The sequence below is a fragment of the Cyanistes caeruleus genome, chromosome Z, assembly GCF_971803275.1.
Source record: "Cyanistes caeruleus chromosome Z, bCyaCae1.hap1.1, whole genome shotgun sequence".
NCBI classification, from domain to species: Eukaryota; Metazoa; Chordata; class Aves; order Passeriformes; family Paridae; genus Cyanistes; species Cyanistes caeruleus.
In genome coordinates this window covers 66,371,649-66,393,251 of record NC_141732.1, presented here as the reverse complement: position 1 = coordinate 66,393,251, position 21,603 = coordinate 66,371,649, and the positions used below count along the sequence as shown (strand labels likewise).

At 37.6% G+C, this 21,603-nt stretch overlaps 1 long non-coding RNA gene across 1 annotated transcript; it reads right to left on the bottom strand.

The window, feature by feature from the left end:
- Positions 1 to 8,179: 8,179 nt before the first annotated feature.
- Positions 8,180 to 13,849, bottom strand: LOC111941527 (uncharacterized). Its single transcript, XR_002870088.2, has 3 exons — positions 13,788 to 13,849; positions 10,984 to 11,085; positions 8,180 to 8,284 (listed from the first exon to the last, which is right to left on the bottom strand). It is a non-coding gene; the product is annotated as an uncharacterized LOC111941527 (long non-coding RNA).
- Between the last annotated feature and the right edge of the window lie 7,754 nt (positions 13,850 to 21,603).

Here is a 21,603-nt window from a genome sequence, read left to right as displayed (position 1 = left end):
ATGACCAACACTGCCTACCTTCCCCTCTTTCTACAAGAGAAGAATCTGGAAATGTTATATTTCCCCTGGTGGCATTATATAGATATGACAGGAGTTTGTTACATCAAAATGCCTTATAACTTAAGAGAAGTTCACTTAAGTTCTTCATAGAAGAAAATAATCGCATTACTTGTAACATATGATTTTATGCATGCTTTTCAAACACAGCATGTGTATAAACCACACAGGTATATATATATCCTAGTAAAACTGACATTTTTATATTTTCTGCTCCCCATGATCAAGTATTAGATTTTTGTATTTTTTTTCTGTATAGAAGAAATGTACACTTATTATTTGTAAACTTTTGAATGTTATTTTTCCTAAGTATTTGTATGGCTTAATTGACCTTAACAACTCAGCATCTTGCAATTTTTAATAGCAATCCTGAGATGTTAGGATGAGGAGGCATTTTCATAATCTGTAGTTTTGCTTTGGGAGAATGGATTCTTCCAAATAACTTAATGTCGTTTTCAGCCAGGAAACTGAACTTTCCTGAGGCCCACCATGATAGCTTAGATGAGAGAATTTTGGATCGCATAGAAGAAATAATAGAGCATGGTGTGTGTGAATATTCCTGAAGATTGCACCATGGCTGAAAATAGTTGAAAGGTTATGGACTCGCTTTAGCTGAAGGTATAGCTTTTTTTGTCAAGTTTTATTTTGATTTTGTGGTCATGTTAGCAGAAACACGCAGAAAAATTAAATTTATACATGAAATTTCCAAGAAATCAGTACTAGCAGAACAAAAGGGGAAAAATATTTATTTTGCATCTCTCTGCTACATCCTAGATTAATTAATCACTACTGAAAATTTAGTAGGACGTTTTACTTGTCTGTATTAAATTACTTTTATTACTTTCTCTATTTCATCAAAGTACTGTGACATCGTTAGTTTCAGTGCCTTGTATGCCTCTGTAATACTAATATATACTAAGATTAATATAAAGAAAACTCTTCTTCTGCTAAGCATAGTAAATTTTTGTACCTGTAGTAAATACATTTCTTCTTCCCTTTATTTTTTTCATTTTGATATAACTTGAACATATGCAGAACAGTTCAGATGTAGAAATAAAAAAAAAAAAAAAAGCAGCCTGTTTATAGAGGCATATGTATTTGTTCAGTGAAGAAACTGGGGCACAGACAAGTAACAAGACTTCTATGAGATGACCCAGTAAGATGCACCTGACTGCAGAACAAAGCTGTTGTCTCTCAAGTTAAAGTTTCATGCCCTGTGAGATATTTTTAAGATTATTTCTCAACAGAAGGTCACCATCAAGTCAAATGGCAAACCAGGGTTAGCAAGGAAGGAAAAAAATAGCTATATTTACAATTATATAACTATGTCTGCCAGTTTAATTGAGGATTGATCCAGATCCATAATATGTGCCATTTTGCTTTTGTCTCTTGGCTTGAAATTTGCAATAAAATAATTTTTATTTGATCCTACCCTACTTACGTTACTTTCCATGCATATTTAGTCACCCATACTTACTAGCAAATAAATGTTTTCCAATAGATTTTATATTAATATTGGCTAGTGTTTATGAGGCAGGGAGAATCTTACTTTTGCAACTATTAGCATCCTTTGATGAAAGCATATTACAAAGCATTTGGAACTTCAAGTATGAATGTTACATGGCAGCTGTCCATATAATTATTTGACTGATGTTTTTTAATTCTTTTTTTTTTTTTTCCTCTGTGGTACACTTTGAACATTCCCAGTGAGTACTGATAAATATGTAAATATGATCTCAGTGATTTCTGTTCTGGCCTGATGCTGAGTGCTGGAAGTCCTGCTGCAGCATCTCAGAGCAGTTCTTCAGAACTGGTACAGTTCTGGAACAGGCAGGTAAAATTAAATCACAGAATATTCCTACTGGTTTTACCAGCTCTCTGAAGTGTCTTTTATTTATGCAAATCACTTTCTAAATTTAATGGAATATTTGTGTGCTTTGAGTGCCTATCTTTTTTGAAGAAAAATATTTTAATGACACTGTTTATTATCTGTTTAATAACCTGCCAGATCTTTATTCAACCCTTATGGAGATAGCATCATCACAAAAGAAAAGGAAAAAAATTAATAACAAATTATAATTTGATTTTTTTAGTGGTATGTGTATTATTGTTTATTATTTTTGCTAATATTTGCATTGTTGGGTACCTGAAGTGCTGTAGTAATTATTAAGGAGTTGCTTTCTCTGACCAATGTTCAGCTGACTGACCAAATGACTATGATAAGGCACTTCAAATTTTTGCTATGTTAAATATATTTATTTTCTTTTTGTTTAAATGCAAATGTATCCCAAATAAACTATGTTTAAAATAATTTTCTTTAAAATAACTATCTTATGACTGTATTGGTTTGAAGAACTGTGATTTGACACTACAAAGATATAGACATTTCTGAGTAATTTTTATATAAAACATGTTACTTGTTTCATACAATCCCTAATAATGTGAGCATTTCTAAAATTAGTGCATACAGGTTACTATTCAGAGTTACTATTCATGTTACTATTCAGAGTGCTATATACTATCCTAGGCTCATGCATTTGCAGGCTTGTATCCCTTCTCTGTAATACAAGAAAAATACAGTTTTTGTAAAAATGGAAATACCATTAATTGGTCTGGAGTGTAAATTGACATTGACAATAGCTTTTTTCTCCTGTTGCACACAATGTTCCTACATAATTGCATAATCAATCCACAAAAACAAATCCTTGTAATTTAAAAATCTCTCCCTTCTGGAACTTGCAGAGACAAATAAAGAAGCGTTTTTTAAAACTTGTACATTTCAATAATGTGTGAGTATCAGCATTAAACAGAATGACCTAATTGCAACCTTCCAGCACCTAAAGAGAGCCAACAAGAAAGACAGAAAGGGAGTTTTTTCAGGAGCATGAAGTGACATGATGAGGGGAAATGGCTTCAAATTGTAAGAAAGTGGGTTTAAATTAGATATTAGGAAGAAATTCTTTATTTTGAGACTGGTGAGGCACTGGAACATACTGAGCAGAGAAACTGTGAATGCCCCATCCCTGGGAATTGCTCAAGGTCAGGTTGGATGGGGCTCCCATCCAACAACCTGATCCAATGAAAGGTGTCCCTGCCCATGGCAGGGGGATTGGAAACAGCTGATCTTTAAGGTCCCTTTCAACCCAAACAATTGTATGATTCTGTGACAGATCCTACACTACCTTTTAAACTATTATCTTTCCTGATTTTTCAGAACTCAACTATCTTTTTTTATCTTTCCATCCTAACTTTGCTCACATCATCAGTACTGGTAGGATGCTTTTAGAAATAGCTGTAAAGTAACTTAGTGACTTGTTGACTTAGTTCACTAGTTAAAGTTTGAATAGTTGTCATATTTAATCCTGCAAGCTGCTCTACTGTGTTCCTTGACTTAGTTTAAGAACTTAAGATCCCTCTTCACAATCATATTTTAATAAATACAGATACTAGCAACAAGAAATATGCCTGAGTTGTGTCTTCTATTCAGTTCCTTATACAGAGCCATGTCTTGCAGGACTAATACCTGTCTGATATAATATTCATTAAGTTGAATATACTGCTTCAGAGTTCTAGTTGTTTCTAAATTATAGGTAAATCTTCAAGTTATTACCAAGCTATTTCACTTATTAAACCAGTGATGAGGAAGAAAAACTGAAACTGAAGACTTTTGAAACAATTTTAAACTGTTTTTTACAACTTTCCTGAATAGTTTTTTTAAATTATAAATATGGAAAAGCGTTTGTATTTTAATAAGTACTTTTGGAAGAGCAGTGTGAAGGTGTAACTCCTTTCAATATTGATCTAAATATTTGGTTTTATCACTAAATAAAAAGAGGTCCAGAGATTGTACAATCAGTAATCCAGAGCTTTTTGTCACTGTCTTTAAGGTACCTACAAGTGTTCTGATTGTTCAGAGGTACTTTTTATTACTTCTAACTAGCTGTGGTGGCAGTAGGCACATTTCAATTACAAGCATGTATAATGAGAAGAACACACAGCACTATTCCCTGTTGATTGCACTGCCTCGGAAATGATGTCTAGATGGTGACATTGAACACACAGCTCTGGAAGGATTGTCCCAGTTTTTTGTTGTCAGACTTTCATTCTTCAGTTCACATGGGCAGCTTTCTTGCAGCTAAAGAAATCTCTGTTTTAGGGGAGGGGAATAAGCTATCACAGCTGGCAGAGGCAAACAGTACAACATGCAGAACTGAACAAAAGTAACAACCTGAATTGCCATAAGTAATTGAAGGCAAGAGCTGCTACAGAAGACAAGATACTAGCTGTTTAAGTTTGAAAGCAGGTTCCCATAGTCTGAATTCTTTTACTTGGAATGTAGATTAATTTGTGATTATAAAGAAGTTCCACTACTCAGATGATTTTTCCCCCTTCCAGTTGTGATACAAATACATGACAAAATGGTAACTGCTATAATGGGCACATTCCTTTTATAGGCTTAGTATCCTTTTATTGAAGAGAAATATAAAAAATATGCTGAGAGATGGCTGTGTGGCTGGTACATGTAGTGGAAAGGGACATGGATAGTCTTTGTAGTGCTCTGTAAATGAATTTTCAGATGTCTGTTCCATGCCTATGGCAGCCTTACAAGCTGTAAGGGACCTTGTGTGTCTGGCAAGTTCATGTCTTCTGAAAAAGTAAGACTGACTGAAAAAACCCAGCTCTCAGTGACTGAAGTTATTCACTCCCAAGGGCTATCACAGTGAAAGCATTAGGAACATGAAGTATAAGGAGGCCTTAACCAGTAACATCCAAGCCATCTCAGATTTTTTTTAAATCCATGTATCACTGGGATACTTACCCATGCTTTCATGAGAGAGAGGCTTTCTAGGGCATCATACAGTTTGCCAGAACTGTGGCTTCTGAAAGTCACAATAAGCAGTTTTAAAATGCTTTAAATATGCTTTTAAAATGCTTTTAAAATATGCTATTCCATGATTTATAATCTTTGTATGTTGTGCATTGTGAGATATGGTTAGTATAGACATGAGTTATGCATACGCAACATTTCAAAAATTGCCTATGATAAAAGTACACATGTGAAAATATCTTAAAAACATGTAAATTCACTACTAGGAATTTGTCAGTGAGGATCTGTTGAGGAGTGATAGAGTCATGTTCTCTGGACTTTTTCTCTGTATTTTGAAAATTGTGGCACACATCCTGCTAAGAAAAAACACAGGACAATGGGAAGAATCAGGCCTCCCTTATTTTAAAATTCATGATTGACAAAGTAATTTGTTTTGTAGTCATGCATATTCTTTACTAGTATTTCCCGTAAAATATCTTTTCCTTTCTTTGCCTGTCAGTTATGTTCATTTGTAATTCTAAAAGGGCTAGTCCATCATGAAATCTCTTCAGCTAACAGAGGGGAGGGAACTCTCACATGGACTTGGAATCATAGAATCACCTAGGCTGGAAAAGGCCTGTGAGATCATTGACTCCACTTGACACAGGCAAGTCCCACTAGAGACATGTTCCCAAATGCTATGTCTACACATCTGTTAAATACCCCCAGAGATGTTGGCTCTAACACTTCCATAGGCAGTCTGTTTCTGTGCATAAACACTTTCTGTGTAGAAATATTTCCTAAAGTCCAATCTAAGCTTCCCCATAGAAAAACTTTAGACTATGTCCTCTCATCCTGTCATAGGTTGCCTGGGAGAAGAGAGAGACCTCCACCTGGTCACAATCTCCTTCCAGGCATCTGTAGACAGTGGTAACGTCTCCATTTGAGTCTATTTGAGTCTTCATTTCTCCAGGATATCCACCCCCCGCTCCCTCAGCTGCTCCTCACAGCACTTGTGCTCCAGAGCCTGCCCCAGCTCCCCTGCCCTTCTCTGGACTCACTCCAGCCCCTCAGTGTCTTTCCTGCAGTCAGGGCCCAGAACTGGACACAGCACTCCAGGTGTGGCCTCACCAGTGCCCAGGACAGGGGGACAATCCCTGCCCTGCTCCTGCTGGCCACACTATTGCTGAGCCAGGCCAGGATGCCATTGGCCTTCTTGGCCACCTGGGCACAGCCTGGCTCATGTTCAGCTCCTGCCACCAGCACCCCCAGGTCCTTTCCAGCCACTCTGCCCCAGCCTGTGGCACTGCCTGGGGTTGGTGTGACACAAGGGCAGGAGCCAGCACTGGGCCTTGTTGAACCTCACACCATTGCCCTCAGCCCATTGATCCAGCCTGTCCTGATCCCTCTGCAGAGCCTTCATCTCTCCTGCAGATCAACACTCCCACCTAAATCAGTGTTATCTTTAGAACTGATGTAGACAAAGAGGACAGGCATTTTGCTAATGGACTTAATAAATATTTCCTGGCAGCAGAACTAGTGGGTTCCATTCCTGACTCTGGACTTTTTAACTAAAAGATTTTGCATGTGCATTTGGAAGAAAGACGCGAGCTTCTTTCTTGCCAAAGAGCACTTCAGCAAGTGTGATTTTTTTTCTTAAAATTTTGGATATTCTGGAAATTATTTTAAAAATTACCCTTACTGGGTATAGGAGAAATGTATTTTGTTTTGTCTAACCCTTTAAAAAAAAATCTCTTCTGTTTTGTCCATCTGTTAAAATTCAGCCTAAGGCAGATTCCTGGGAAAACTTAAAATTTAAAATCTGTGGGTTTGTGCAGCTGGCAACATTTCTTCCCACTTTTCTTCAACAATTTAAGAGGATTTCACTTGTTATTTATTAAAAGAAAGAGTGTTTAGTCCCATTTACAACATGATTATGTTGTTACTACTGTTGTCTGATAAAAGGCCAGCAGCACGTTTTCTGGTGAGAGAAAAAGTAAGAAAGAACATGTTAACAGTGCTGAGTTGGACCTTCACTTTCATTTGCTCAGCCACCTGCCGCTTCAGATCTATATAAGGAATATGCCTGCCCTGCAGCCAGCAGAGAAGTACAGAGACAGTCAAGCTATCCACACAGTTGGGCTTGTTTATATCAAGCAATCTGGTGGCAGCAGCATGGAGCCCTATGTGAGTCAAGGTATTCAGGTGAGAAATGAGAGTTGATTATCTTATGCACTGATGCTTTTAGACCTCTTCCAATGCTTCTACTATCTCTTTTAGAAGGAGTTTGTGCATTCCTGTAGTAAACCACAGGCATGCTTTGAAAGGAGATGCTATTATATCTGACAAATTGAATTCACAATTTACTACATTTTTCAGATGTGTTTAGTTAAAATATTTTAAATTTCTTGTACTCTTTGTTAAAGTATTCAAAGACTAAAATCTTTACAGTATTTGTGTTTCATATGCCATAAATATGTGAGCTGTGCAAGCAGAAAAGATAATATTTATTTACAATGATCATGCATTTTTGCCCCATGTTTCTCAGTTTCTAAGACACTGAAGAGTTTACCCTTATACTAATCAACTCTACTTTGTAGAGATACTTTTTCATTAACAGAGAGACAGATTGTCTTTTCCTCAGCACTGCAGCCCACTCCAAGCAGATGACTAAAGAACCATGGAGAGCATATGCTCGGCTATGACAGTGAATGCTACACAAGCATTTTTCCTACTGTTGTGAAATGTGGCTGTTAACATCTCTCCATTTTTCTCAGTACACTCAAAGACTTATTCAGTTGCTAATGCTGTTTGAGTCATGGAATATCTTTGCCTACCACATGGAAACAGGAGGAAACACATGGAACATATGCTTTTATAAGGAGACTCTAAGAGAATATACAAATAGCAATGGTGGAATTCTAGCAATACCCATAGAAATACGGAAAAAATCTTTCAAAGGGGGAAAAAGATATTATAATTTTCCTCTGACTTTTAGAGTTCAAATGATATATAGACAGTTTGAAAATTAGTTTATGGAAACAATCTAAAATATTAGAAATTCTACTTTTAATTACCAAAGGATTTATATAATCCTGAGTTTAAAATAGACTGTCTTCAAAAATTTAGGTTCATTCACTTTGCAAAGAGATTTGGATATTTGTGCTTACCAGGAGTCATATATGCTGTTTTACTTTGAAATATTATGGTGATTTAGAACTACTTATAAAGGAATGCTGAGTGAACAGATATTATCTCAGAAAACAGTAGAAACCCACAATTTTAAGTTGTGAATATGGATAAACAGACAGTTGATAATCCTTAAGGGTGCATGTTATTAATATAGAAGTCATGCAGACTATATAGTGTAAGCAGAGAGAGATGACATTGTTCTGTATTATTCACACCATCCAGTGATCCCTGGAAACAGGAAAAGACATGGTTGACTGGAAGAGTTCAAGCAGGTCTGGATGTCATCTAAGGACAGAAAATAACCTGGCAACATTTTTAACCATCTTTAAGAGTTCTGCTTTGATAAAATTAATTTATTTCTGCTGTTTAAGTGAGATCCCACTAGTTCAGTTCTACAGGATAGACCAGGTCTAAATTCTATATAGGTCTGATAATCTTTCCTAAGAAAATCCTAAGAAAATCCCTGACCCTGAGTGTCTAACAGAACAAAGACATCAGAAGTAAATCACCTTTGTGGGGTGTGATGGGCATCAAGGCAGTTGTTTGACCACTGACATGTTTGATAGTGCTTTTTGTACTGTAAATGCTCTTCAGCTTTTATCATATGATGCCTTGATCCATGGTCATTGAGATAAAAAGTGATTTTTTTTTTTTGTGAAACTCTGAAAGAGAGTGCAGTCATGCAGGTCACCTCACTTTCAGTCATAAATCAAACAAAGCTTTCTGTGACAAAAATAAAAAAAAATCTCATACTGCTCAAGATTATTTACCCTGCTTATACAAGATAATCAATTCCAGCCTCAGAGGGAGGTCACTGCCTGTGGTCATACTTTTAAAGATATTATACTGGCGTCTAGCAGGAGCATGTAACACTGCAGAGCTTGCAGGATTATTTCTGTAACATTTAGAATAAGCAATAGAGTCCATTTTAACCATGTTATTTTAAAACTAATTTTTGCAACCTAATAAATGATTAAAGCCTAATCTATCTGCACTGGTAGGCACTTTTCTGAAACTTTTAGGTGACTATCACATACTTAATTTTGCCTACCTACAGTATTTTACTGTGTGATTCAGCAAAATAATTAAGCTTATGTAGTTGTGTAGATTTCACCATGATCATGCAGATTCTCAGGATTTGATATACACCTCATTAACTTGGGGAATTGAGATCCAAATATTAATTTTACAGGGTTGCACCCATCCCAATGTACCATGGATTTGAGTTAGTCTTCTGAGTACAGACATTTTGGCATAGCTTTCCCCACAGGATCAATCTTAGAAAGATATCCTAAGGTGACTTTATATGAAAAAATTGCAATTTAAGAATTTCTATTCAACAAAAGAAAGAAAATAAAACCAGGAACCTGTTTTCAGAAAATTACAATCACATCAGAGTACAGTGAAATCTAACAGGACATTCAATGTCAGTGAGTTATTTTTCAGAAGATTCATCTGGTAATTTCTGTTCCCCAAATTATTTTTTCTAAAGCTTTTTAAGTGCAGTGATGGACATAAAAATATTCCACTATCCATAAATCTACTTTCCACTACAAAAGAGCTAGTTTTCTCAGTTTATTTCAGATAAATACACAGTGTTTTGCCTGTTCATCATAGTAATCCATCTCTATATACCCTGACACCTATTGTAAAGACTTCTTTTCAGTCTCCTTCTTTCCAAAATTCCTTCAAAAAATTCCTTCAAAATTTCATTTAGAGTGTGCTAAATTTTAGTTTTAATATAAATTAATATTCTACTTTTAGGAGCAGTAATAGAAATATTTGAAAATTAGGACTGTGTTTTCCTTTGCAGAATAGGGCTACTCATATAGTTTATATACCTTGTCTCATGTAACCTTATCAAAGGCAGCTAATAATCTGCCAGATCTGTTCAGAACAATCACTTGATGAATTCACTGCTGAGATTTTAAATTTCCACTTTTCTCAACTAACTTGGCATACCTCACTGGCTGATCTGAAAGCTTCATACGATTATGTACTAAACAGTACAATTTTAAGTCTATCAACCACAAATCCAGAGTTTCTCTTTCACTGTTTGCAATATTAAATATTCAGTACTTTTTCTTATGTATTATTTTCTTATATGTATTAGGAATTATTGTATTTAAATAAATAGAATTAATGGTCTATTTTCAATGCATGTAGCAGCAGAATCTAATTCTGACATTTTCATGTCATTTCAATTCTATATTTTCAATTTTTTCTCTGAGGCATGTATCTCACTTAAATTTTGAAAATTAGAGAGTCAAACTCAAATGGCTGGTAAATTCTTTGTGCTAAATTCTATAAATAAACTATGAGGATGAAAATATTTGAGCTAGTAATCTTTCATGCAAATTGAATTCAATCTAGGCAGACTAATGCTCTCAAAAACTCAGTAGAGAAATACTAAAGTCTTTAAGTTTCAGTCATTACTAATAAGATTGAAAGGGTTTTGTTTCTTTGGTTTACAGGAGATAATTTAAGTGTCACTGAACTTTTTGGGTTAATAATAACATTTGCATCATTCAGTTGTAGTAGCATTAATAGGTCTTCCTTTTAAGGTTGTCACATAGAAAATAAAGCCCTACAACTTTCAGTCCTACTTGAGTAAAACTATGCCAAAATATGAAGGAATTCTTTCTTCTGTCTTATCAATAAGTCTCAAATCACAGTTCAGTGGGCCCCTTGTCCTCACATCAGTGATAGCAGAATGATTATTGTAGGAATAGTAAAGGGCTCATGATACAGAGTTCATAGCCTTATGTATGCTCACAGCTTTTTGTATGCTCTTTGATGTAATGAAACAGGATGTAGCTGAGGGCATTGCCTTGAGGATGAACTCCTAAAGGGACTGACCAGGGCTATGTGGCTGAAGCCTGAATAAATCATTTCACTTTTCCCAGGCCTCTCTGGCAAAGTATTACCTGGAGGATAAATGGAAGCTGATGTTCCAGTTGGCATTGCGTTTCCAGAATGAATAAAGCACTATCTGGTGTTCTTTAACATCTTCTAGTCTGTTTTATCAACTGCCAGAAAACATTTTAAATTAGCATGTCACTTTCTATAGACAACTGAGAGACAAATTCTCTCAAACACAGCGTATTAGGCTAAATAATGTAACATATTGTTTGAAAAATCAATAGATCAAAGTAAGTGGGTTTGGTGTCTCACAGACCCAAACAAAAAATACATTATAAATCAAATTAAGCACTAAAACTCTGTGAGAAAAGTCCACCACATAACAGTAATTACTCATGTACTTGCTTTGTCCTCCCTTGCCAGTATTTCCTATTTGAAAATTATACCATGCTATTGCTATTGGCTGTTTTCAAAGGCTTTTTGTCATAACTATTTTCTAAATCTAAGCAAATAGTAAAATTCACAGGAAGTGAACAGCAGCACTGTTCTAAAATCTAAGTATAAAAAAAGATAATTTATAGGTATACTATTTTTCAATGAAGTGTGCACTCTTCTTACAGCAAGAGGTATTCAAGATTGATGGCGTATGTAAAAAAATTGCAATATTTAAAAAATATTTTTAAACCTAATAAAATTGCAGTGTCATCTGCATTCCACCAGAAATGCCTCTTGAGAAGGGGTTGAATTTGCCATCACAGATGTTCACCAACAGAAGCAAGATTTCCTTTTTCCCCAGTTAAAGTCTCTTCCTTTATCATTCCCTAAGTAAGGGTTTTTTCCTCAGAACTACCTCACTGAGGATGACTCTACCCTGTGATGAGATCTCCAGTGAGGAAGTGATTTCTCTGTAGATCTTGGACTACTGTAAAGAAAGCTTTTTGGATTTCTTAGGTGTGAAATTAATTGAGTTTTAAAAATCAACAGGAAATCTGGTAATAAAACAATTGAGAATATGGAAATTAATTTTTTTAAAAGAAAGGCTTGAGCTTCTACTCTTTAGTTTCTTCACTTCAAAGGAAAATTAGCCAGGTCTTCTTGTAATACTAGAATAATACTAGAAGGTCAGTGGATGAAATAAGGGCCTAATTCTGTGAATAATAATGGGACACAGATATCTTTTCATCCCTTAGGAATGATGGCGCAAATCAGAGACTTCCAGCTTCCTCCTTTCTGGCTTAATAAATCTTAAGTAACTTTTTTGGAAAATAGGAGCTGCTATGCTCCTTTGCAGACAGGGAGTAGGTCTAATAGAGTTAAATACTTCATCTGTCTGAGAAAATAATTTGTCTCAGATTCCATGCTATTATAAGAAGTGGACATCACCCATTTGCTGACCAATCATACCTAGAGATGAAATTGGTTGATGAAAGATGAAATATGATTGTTTTCCAAGAATGAATACACTCTGTTGAAGCTCTTGAGTAGAATTCAAAAAGAACTTCTAAAATCCATTTGACAAATCTGGATTTTTAAAATCTGGCCATCCTCTGCAGCCAATCAAGCATGGAGGGGGCGTTTCGTGGGGTATTATGGAAGATTTAAATGGTGCCAGGGAGCACAAGGAACAGGAGCTGGTGTGTCCAGATAGGACTTGGTTTGACAGAAGAATGTGCCATGGCAGTGCACAGCAGTTTACACAGGCAGGGGGAGTGGGAAAGGCACAGCCACCATCCCAGCTCCTGAGTGGGGTGTTTGGTTTTTTCCTAACTTTCCCAACTTGAACTGCCCACAGTTGAGAGTCATTCTAGTAGGAGCATGGCGACCCAGACAAAGCTCCCCAGGAAGAAGGCAGCTTTCTGGTCTCTTGCTGTAGGGAGTGCTTGAGCCGGGTGTTAGTACCAGAGGACAGAGGAAAACACATCTGTGGGCAGTGTGAGCAGGTTGATGTCTGGGGTCACAGCTTAAAGGGGAGGTGGACAGGCTGAGGAGTATCATAGAGTTCAAAAGGGAAGTAGACTGCTGGAGTCACACTCTTCCATTCCTGGGACAAGTTCATTGGATGGAAGATCAGCAGAAGTTGGAGGAACCCCACGCCTCAGTCAGAAAAATGAGACCTAAAAGATAGCAGAGAATGGAAATGGATCCCTGCAAAGGGAGGTAGAAGAGTTCCTTCCCAGGCACCCTCACAGTACAGGTATGAAGCCCTGTATTTTGAGGGTCAGGCAGATGACAGTGAGGAAGCAGGTACATCTGTAGAATCTACCAGATCAACACAGTCAACCAGATGGAACACTATTTCAAGTATTAAAATAGAAAGAAGGGTAGTTGTAATGTGTGACTTACTTCTGAGGGGAACAAAGGGCCTTGTATGCCAACCAGATCCATCCCACAGGGATGTCTGCTGCCTTCCTGGGGCCTGGGTGAGGGATATTACCAGGAGACTCCCTGGACTAATCTGGCCCACTGATTACTACTCAATGCTGGTTGTCCAGGTCAGCAGTGATGAGGCTAATAAGAGAAGCACCAGGGCAATCAAAAAGGACTTCAAGGCCCTGGATCACCTGGTTGAAGGGACAGGAGCACAGGTGATATTTGCCTCAATTCCTTCAACAACAGGGATGAACCCCAAAGGGAACAGGAAAATGCACATTATCAATATGTGGCTTAAAGGCTGGTGCCACGAGTTGAATTTGGGAGTTTTGCTCATGGAATAGGCCTGCACCAACAGGCCTGCTGCAGACAAGATGGAGTTCACTTATCTAACAAAAGAAAAAGTGTTCTAGCCCATGAGTTGGCACAGCTGCTTAAGAAAGCTTTAAATTGTATTTAAAGGGGGAAGGAGATGAGACCAGGATTGGGGTTAGCATACCAGAGTTGGGTAAAATCCTCAGCCCAGCTGAAGTGCATGTACATTAACACACAGAGTGTGGGAAACAAACAGAAGGAGCTGGAGGCCATTGTGCAGCAGGAGAATTATGACATAGCCACTGTCACAGAAATGTGGTTGGATAACTTGCATGACTTGAGGGCTGCAATGGATGGCTACTTGCTCTTCAGAAGTGACAGGCACAGAAGGAGAGGTGGTGGGGGTTCCATATATTGGGAAGACTTTTGACAGTATAGAGCTTGAGGAAAGTGATGATATGGTTGAGTGCTTATGGGTGAGGATGAGGGAGAAGGCTAGTGTGGCAGATACCTGGGTTGGAGGTCTATTCAGGACACTGACTCATAAAGTACCTTGGGAAGCAGCCTTTAAAAACAAAAGGCCCTACGGACGTATTTTAAGAAAGAAATCCTGATGGTGCAGGAGCAGGCTGTCCCTAAGTGCCAAAAGGTGGGCCAATGGGGCTTATACCAAACAGGCTGAACAGAGACCCTGCACAGGAACTCAAGTAAAAAAAGTGTGTGCGTCACCTTTTGAAAAAGAGGCACGCAATACAGGAAGTGTTTCAGGATGTCATTGGTCCATGCCAAAAGAAAGGCTTAAAGGCTTTAGAGAGGCTAAAACTCAGAACTTAATGTGGACACCTCTGTAAAAGATAGTAAGTGTTTTTATAAATACATTAATAACAAAATGAGAGGGAAGGAAAATCTCCAGTCTTTATTGGATGTGGGGGGAAATATATACCAAAGATGAAGAAAAAGGCTGAGGTACTTAAATCCTTCTTTTCATCAGTCTCTTCAACCCTAAGATTCTTAGGACAATTGGCCTCTTGAGCTGTTAGGAACAGCAATGGCAGAATGGACCCCCTGTAATCCACAAGGAAGCTAGTGTCCTTCTGAACTCCTTAGACACTCACAAGCCTATGGGACCAGATAGGATTTATCCTAGGGTAATGAGGGACCTGACACAATAACTTGCCAAGCCACTCTCTGTAATTTGTTATCAGTCCTGGCTAGCCTAGGAGGTCCCAATTGACCGCATGACATCCATCCACAAAAAGGGCCAGAATCCAGGGAACAGCTTGACCTCAGTTCTGAGGAAGATTATGAAACAGATGACCTTGAGTGCAATCACAGAGCACATGCAAGTCAACTGGGGGATCAGGGGACACAACTGGTGGATGCAGAGAAGACTGTGGACTACCTGGGCTTCAGCAAAGCCTTTGACACTGTCTCCCACAGTAAACTCCCATGGCTTGGACAGCAGCACTCTGTGCTGGGTTAGGAACTGGCTGGATGGCCGGGCCCAGAGAGTGGTGGTGAATGGTGCTGCATCCAGCTGGGGGCCAGTGACCAGTGGTGTCCCTCAGGGGTCTGTGCTGGGGCCAGACCTGTTCAATATTTTTATTGATGACATGGATGTGAGTACTGAGTTTACTATTAGCAAATCCATGAATGACCTCAAAGTTGGGCAGCACTATTGATCTGCTGGAGGGCAGGAAGTCCCTGCAGAGGGATAAGAACATGGGCTGAGGCCAATGGTGTGAGATTCAACAAGGCCCAGTGCTGGCTCCTGCCCTTGCGTCACACCAACCCCAGGCAGTGCCACAGGCTGGGGCAGAGTGGCTGGAAAGGAGCTGGGGGTGCTGGTGGCAGCAGCTGAACATGAGCCAGGGTGTGCCCAGGTGGCCAAGAAGGCCAATGGCATCCTGGCCTGGCTCAGCAATAGTGTGGCCAGCAGGAGCAGGGCAGGGATTGTCCCCCTGTCCTGGGCACTGGTGAGGCCACACCTGGAGTGCTGTGTCCAGTTCTGGGCCCTGACTGCAGGAAAGACACTGAGGGGCTGGAGTGAGTCCAGAGAATTGTTTTTATTACTGAATATCAACATACACCTAGAGAGATTTTAAATAAAAAAACATTATTTTGTTGTAAGTCAAAATTGCAGACAATAAAAATATTTTTTCATATTGTGATATCACTCTATTGACAATGTAAGTGGTAGTTCAGTGTGCAATGTGAAGCACACTAAAGGCTTAGAAGAATGAGGACAACGAATCTTCAAAACATTTTTTTAATATATAACCCACTTTGGTTTAAGCTCAGTTTGAAATCATAGAATATGAATAAAAATTGAGCTGGAAGAAATGTCCTTCTAAACTTTCACTTAATCCTAGCCTTGTTTTGTTTCAGAAGCAATATATATTTTGAACTAATTAGGGATAGTAACGTATCCCATGTAATTAACTTTAGATTTATTTAATAAACACAATGAGTATGGAAAATAATTATAGATTGTTATATTGTTAGGGATTATAGATTGTAATTATTAGGGGAATGGAGAATTTATAAAGACAAACTATGTTGCTGTTTTAATTTGTTAAAAATTAGCATCTTGAAGGACACTTGCACATTCTTTTGTGTTAGTTCCCCTTACTCCCATATATTAATGTGTAATTCAAGTCTTGGGCATTACCAGCTCAGCTATAACCCTAAAATACTGTTTGGTTGTAGCACTTTTTTTTCATCTTGCAGTACTTACCAAATAGAGTAAATTAAGTCAATGGAGCTCCTCACAGCATTTTATTCAAGGAACAACAAAATCCAGCCACATTTTTGATGTGACGCATTTTTTCCATTCTTATCCATAATTCATTTGTGCAAGTGGGCTTTTTTACATTTTAATAAACAACATGAAAGAAAGAGCTATTCTCATGACATTTGCACAACAACAAAGAAGTGTTGAAATGTGTACAGTGGCCCTTTCTTGTGATATGTTTAGGCTGATTTTTCTGATTAAGGTGTTTAGTCACCCAGTAAACACAATTCTTTAATGTTACAGCAGTCCTGATTTTTTTATTTTCTAGAAAACCAAAGTATGAAGAAAAGTACTTTATCAGTATACCATTTGAATTGGGGATTATTTTGAATTGTTTGTGTACACTTCACTAAGGAAAATTACAAGGTCTGTTTTCTCCAGGAATTTTTTCCCATCTGAAAAGTGATGTTCAAACAAAACAAGAGCAAGAAAAGAGAGCAACTACTATATTGCAGAAATAAACCTATGTTGAATACAAACTATTGAATCATATTGCAAAAAAATTATTGTAAATAAATTTCAAAAGCAACTGTTTACTAACATTTTCAGAGTAGCTGTTCAAAGCTTTCTTGTAGGAATATTGACCGCCACATCTAAGATTTTTTTTTTTTTTAGGGTCTTTTTGCATCTGTGCTGCATTTGATATATCATTTTAAACAAAACTAAGTAAACCTAAAGAGAACAGAAACATTCTTAAGCATGAATCAACAGGGATCTATTACCACACTAGGTGATGTACCATGCACATTTCTAGAGAACACTAAATAATGAATGCATAGTACATCTGCTACCTCCCAGTGGTTAGGAATGGGAAGTGTCTCACATATGAGCATTGACATGAAGGCACGCTTCAAAATCAAGGGCTAACAAATGATCTGAACTTGATAATATCTACAAAAGCACTGCTTTTGTTTTTACTGTAATTGGTAGGACTTGAAGATATGGACGAGAGAATACTTTTTTATTGCACAATATTAATTAATAATTAATATTTCTGTCTGCTTAAATGCAAATAACTAAAGACAATCTGTCTATTGCCACTTGATTAATGGAAATTGCCTTCAAATTCAGCAATAATATTTTGCAGTGTCTCCGGTCCTCACCTGCCCTTCAACCTCTCATGAGAACTGGAAGAGCTCAATGCTCAAATGACTCCAGGGTGATTAAAGCAATTAGAAGTATTGAAACTGGTGGCTCTTTTAATTGCCTGGAGATACTTGATCATGCACCTCTCTTTTTTTTCTCCTGAAAAATGATTGAGAGGTACTCACTGAATCAAAGAATCATGGAATAAGCTGAGTTGGTAGGGACCCTCAGGGATCATCAAATCCAACTCCTTGTCCTTCAAAGAACTATCCCCAAGAGTTACACCATGTGCCTGAGTGTTGTACAAACAATTCTTCAGCTTTCTGAGGCTTGGTGCTGTGACCACTGCCCTGGGGAGCTGTTCCAATGCCCAACAGCCTCTGGGGGAAGAACCTTTTCCTGATGCTGAAACTAAACTTCCCCCAAGACAACTTCAGGCCATTGCCTTGTGTCCTGTGACTGGTCACTCAGAGCAGAGATCAGTGCCTGCCCCTCCTCTTCCTCTCCCAAGGAAGTTGTAACTGCAGTGAAGTCTCCCTTCAGTCTCCTCTTCTTCCTGTTCTCCAGGCTGAACAGACGAAGTAACCTTAGCTGGGGCCATACAGCTTCCTCTCTAGGCCCTTCATCTTCTTTGTTGCCTTCCTTTGGACACTCTCTAATAGTTTTATACCGTTCTTGTATTTTGGCACCCTAACTGTCCCCCAGAACTGGAGGTGAGGCTGCTCCAGAGCAGAGCAGAGCAGAGCAGGACAATCCCCTCCCTTGCCCAGCTGGTGATGTTGTCCCTGATGCCCCCAGGACACACTTGGCCCTCCTGGCTGCCAGGGCACTGCTGGCTCATGCTCAACTTGAACCCCAGAACCCCAGGGCCCTTTCCATGGCACTGCTCTCCAGCCTCTCATTCCCCAGTCTGTCTGTACAGCCAGGGCTGCCCCATCCCAGGTGCAGAATCCAGCCATTGCCCTTATTAAATTTCATACAATTGGTTGCCCACTCCTCTAATTCGCTGAGGTTTCTCTGCAGGGCCTCTCTACCCTTGAGAGAATCAACAATTCCTTTCAAAAATCAGATGAGAGAAGTTTTGCAATGACATCAGCCAGCTCTTTGAGGATTATTGGATGAATCCCATAGATTTATAGGGATCCAGCTGCAGCAGCTGACACTGCACAATTTCAGTGTCAGTTGGGAGTTCATCATTCTCACATTCATGATCCTCCCAGGGCACTGAGACCTCCTGTTACATCATTCATGTTGAAGACAGAGACAAAGAATATGTTAAGAGAAGAACTGGGATGTTTATAAAAGTGTGCTTGCCATTTACATTGTCACAGTGGAAACTGAGTATCCAGGTGCAGAAGGAAAAAATGTTAGGGATTTATAAATAAACAGAAATGTCCATGTTCAATGTGAAATTATTTTAGATCATAAAGATCCAGATGTGGCCATAAAAACATTTTCATTATGCTGTTGAAACTTAGGTATTCAGTAGTCTTGAAATTGCTGGGTGCTCAAGAAGTTTCCTAGAATCAAGTTAATTCCTAGTATTAATGTGTAATGTTGCATAAACAAGCCTGTCTCACACAGCTGATCATTTTAGCACAGGAATAATGCATCAATTGTTAGTTTTTGTGGATAAACAAAATTCCACTTTGTTTTTGTTGAATTTTGTTGAACTTTATGAATACTAAACATACAAGATTTAGCTTAGTTGAAATGAGTCTTTGAGATACAGCAATAAATTACTTCTATTGTGCACTATTTCTAGTACCATGCTTCCTTCTGAATGTCCCTTTAATTTCCACCTTTGGTACAAGAAAGTGATTACATGACAGCTTTCAATGTGGCTTTGAGTTAAAGTTTGGGACATATTTAGCTATATGTTAGCTAAGTTTTGTTTGGGCCCAGCTTGGGTTTGTTTTGGTGCCCATCCCCACTCTCCACCCCAGTTTGCTCTATTTCGGTTTTTTTTCATCTTTTTGTGGTTTTGGGGGGTTTTGTTTGTCTGAAGTTTTTAATCCATAAAGCTACAACTGTATTTCAGATTAAAAGATAAAATTTAAAGCTGTCACAGGCAGCTTCAGTTTGGTACCTCTATAAAAGCAGGATAGCTGGACATAGTTTTTCATGCTCAATAAATAAATTAATAAAAATAACTTAGCAACTTATAAAGAACAGTTACAGTGCTTGTACTAAATAATTTTGTGGTGAGTCTTTGCCTGATACTCAAAAGAATAAACGTAAAAAGTACAACATTACATAAATGAGAAAAAAATATAGTATTTCCTGTTTTGATTTTTTTTTCAGGCCCAGGCTGCAGTCTTGAAAATACTGGAGAGTGAACCTTTTGGTACACTCATCTTCTGCCAGTTTTCTCTATACTAGAAGCTGTATGTAAGATACGTAAATGCCAGCGTCTTTTAACTAAATAATTACTCTTCAAATGCAACATAATATCATGAGCTGAGTGTTTATGTTATAATGCCTCTTCCCTTTCTGCTACCCAGATTTTTATGATTTGTGAACTTGCTTATCCAAATTTCCAGAGGGAAAATCTTTTCTGCCTTCTGTGCTTGGAACATATTGTGCATGACATTAATATTCTTAAAAGATCGTTAATTAATAGTGAAAAAATCTTGAAACACATTCAGAAATAGCATCTGACAAGTCAACATTTCACAATTTGAGGATAAAAACATATCCAAATCACAGAAACTATTATGGTGGACTAAAAAATAAGCAAATTAAAGTCTAGAGCATTGAACCTTAGAACTGAGGAGAATGTTTAATTGTTTGTATAGCAGTTATCCAAAACTTCACTGAATCAAGCAATTGCTATTAGTGAAATAATGCACCCAAAACGAACCAATTTATGGAAGAACAAACCAACAAACAGACTTTTTTACTGTGTGAGCACAGAATGGCAATTTCAGAGAAATTAATATTCTTATGGGAAGGTGTTAGTGAGACAGTAATTTTCCTACAAATTTTTCACTTTGATATCCTACCCTGCTATTACAGACTTCATGTACTCTTGCTATTCTTATCACTTAAGCTTGAGTGCCTTCAAGTAATGCATTAAGGAAATTGATTACCATCTCTTACATGCTTATCCTTTCATTTTTTTTTCCCCTGAGAGGGAAGTTCATGCAGTTGGAAACTGTCTTCTATATTTTTATGTACAATTGATGTGCATAAAAGAGTTATCAATCTGATTGATCTATATGTCAGTCCATTTGATAGGAAGCCAGATTGTGGGAGGACATTTTTGCAGTTGGAAAAGAAAATTGAGAGGTTTGTGACAGTCAGTAGTTTCCATGATCCTCTCTTCTGTAGTCATGGGCCAGTCCATGGGAGTGCATTACCCTCTGAAAACTCAAACAAGTTCTTCCTTTATTTCTAACCTTTCATTGTGCTATCAGAATGAAGTTGTTGAACATGGTCCTTTATGAGAGCCTCATGAGAATAGGTGTAAATCAGTGAGATACCAAAAAATTCAAAGTTGCAAATATGACTTAGAGGTCAGTGTCCAAATGGGGATATTTGATAAAACTTAAGACTTTTTTTGTCTTCTATGTGCTGGGAACTTAATTTAAATATATTTATATTAATTTTTAGATCTGTAGGTCTAAATCAGAGTATAGACATTTAGCTGGGGTTCATGCATTTAAATAGAGGATTAATTAATTTATTATTAGTACTGTATTTTGCCACTCAGTTGAATTACCAATTATGTAAACTCATTATAAGTTTTAAGTTCTTATACTTTACAAAATAGAGCAAGGTGTTTGTATCTTCAGTACTTCTATAACTTTCAACCCATTTCAATTTCCCCAGATACATCTCCCTATTCCTATTCTGCCTTGAAACACAAGGCTAGAGATTCCTCATACTCTGGTGTAATTGTCCCAAACATTTTTACCAAACATTTTATTATGAAACTAGTGAGGTTAAGATGCAGTTGAAGTTAAGTAAAGTTAAAATACAAACTTTTCTACCTTATTTTTTTTTTTTTTTGGAATGGAAGAAAACAAGTGCAAGTGATTGATTGTTATTATCCTGTTCTTACATCAGTAATGATGCACGAGGTTTTATTTTAGATTTATTAGACCCTCATCTCTAT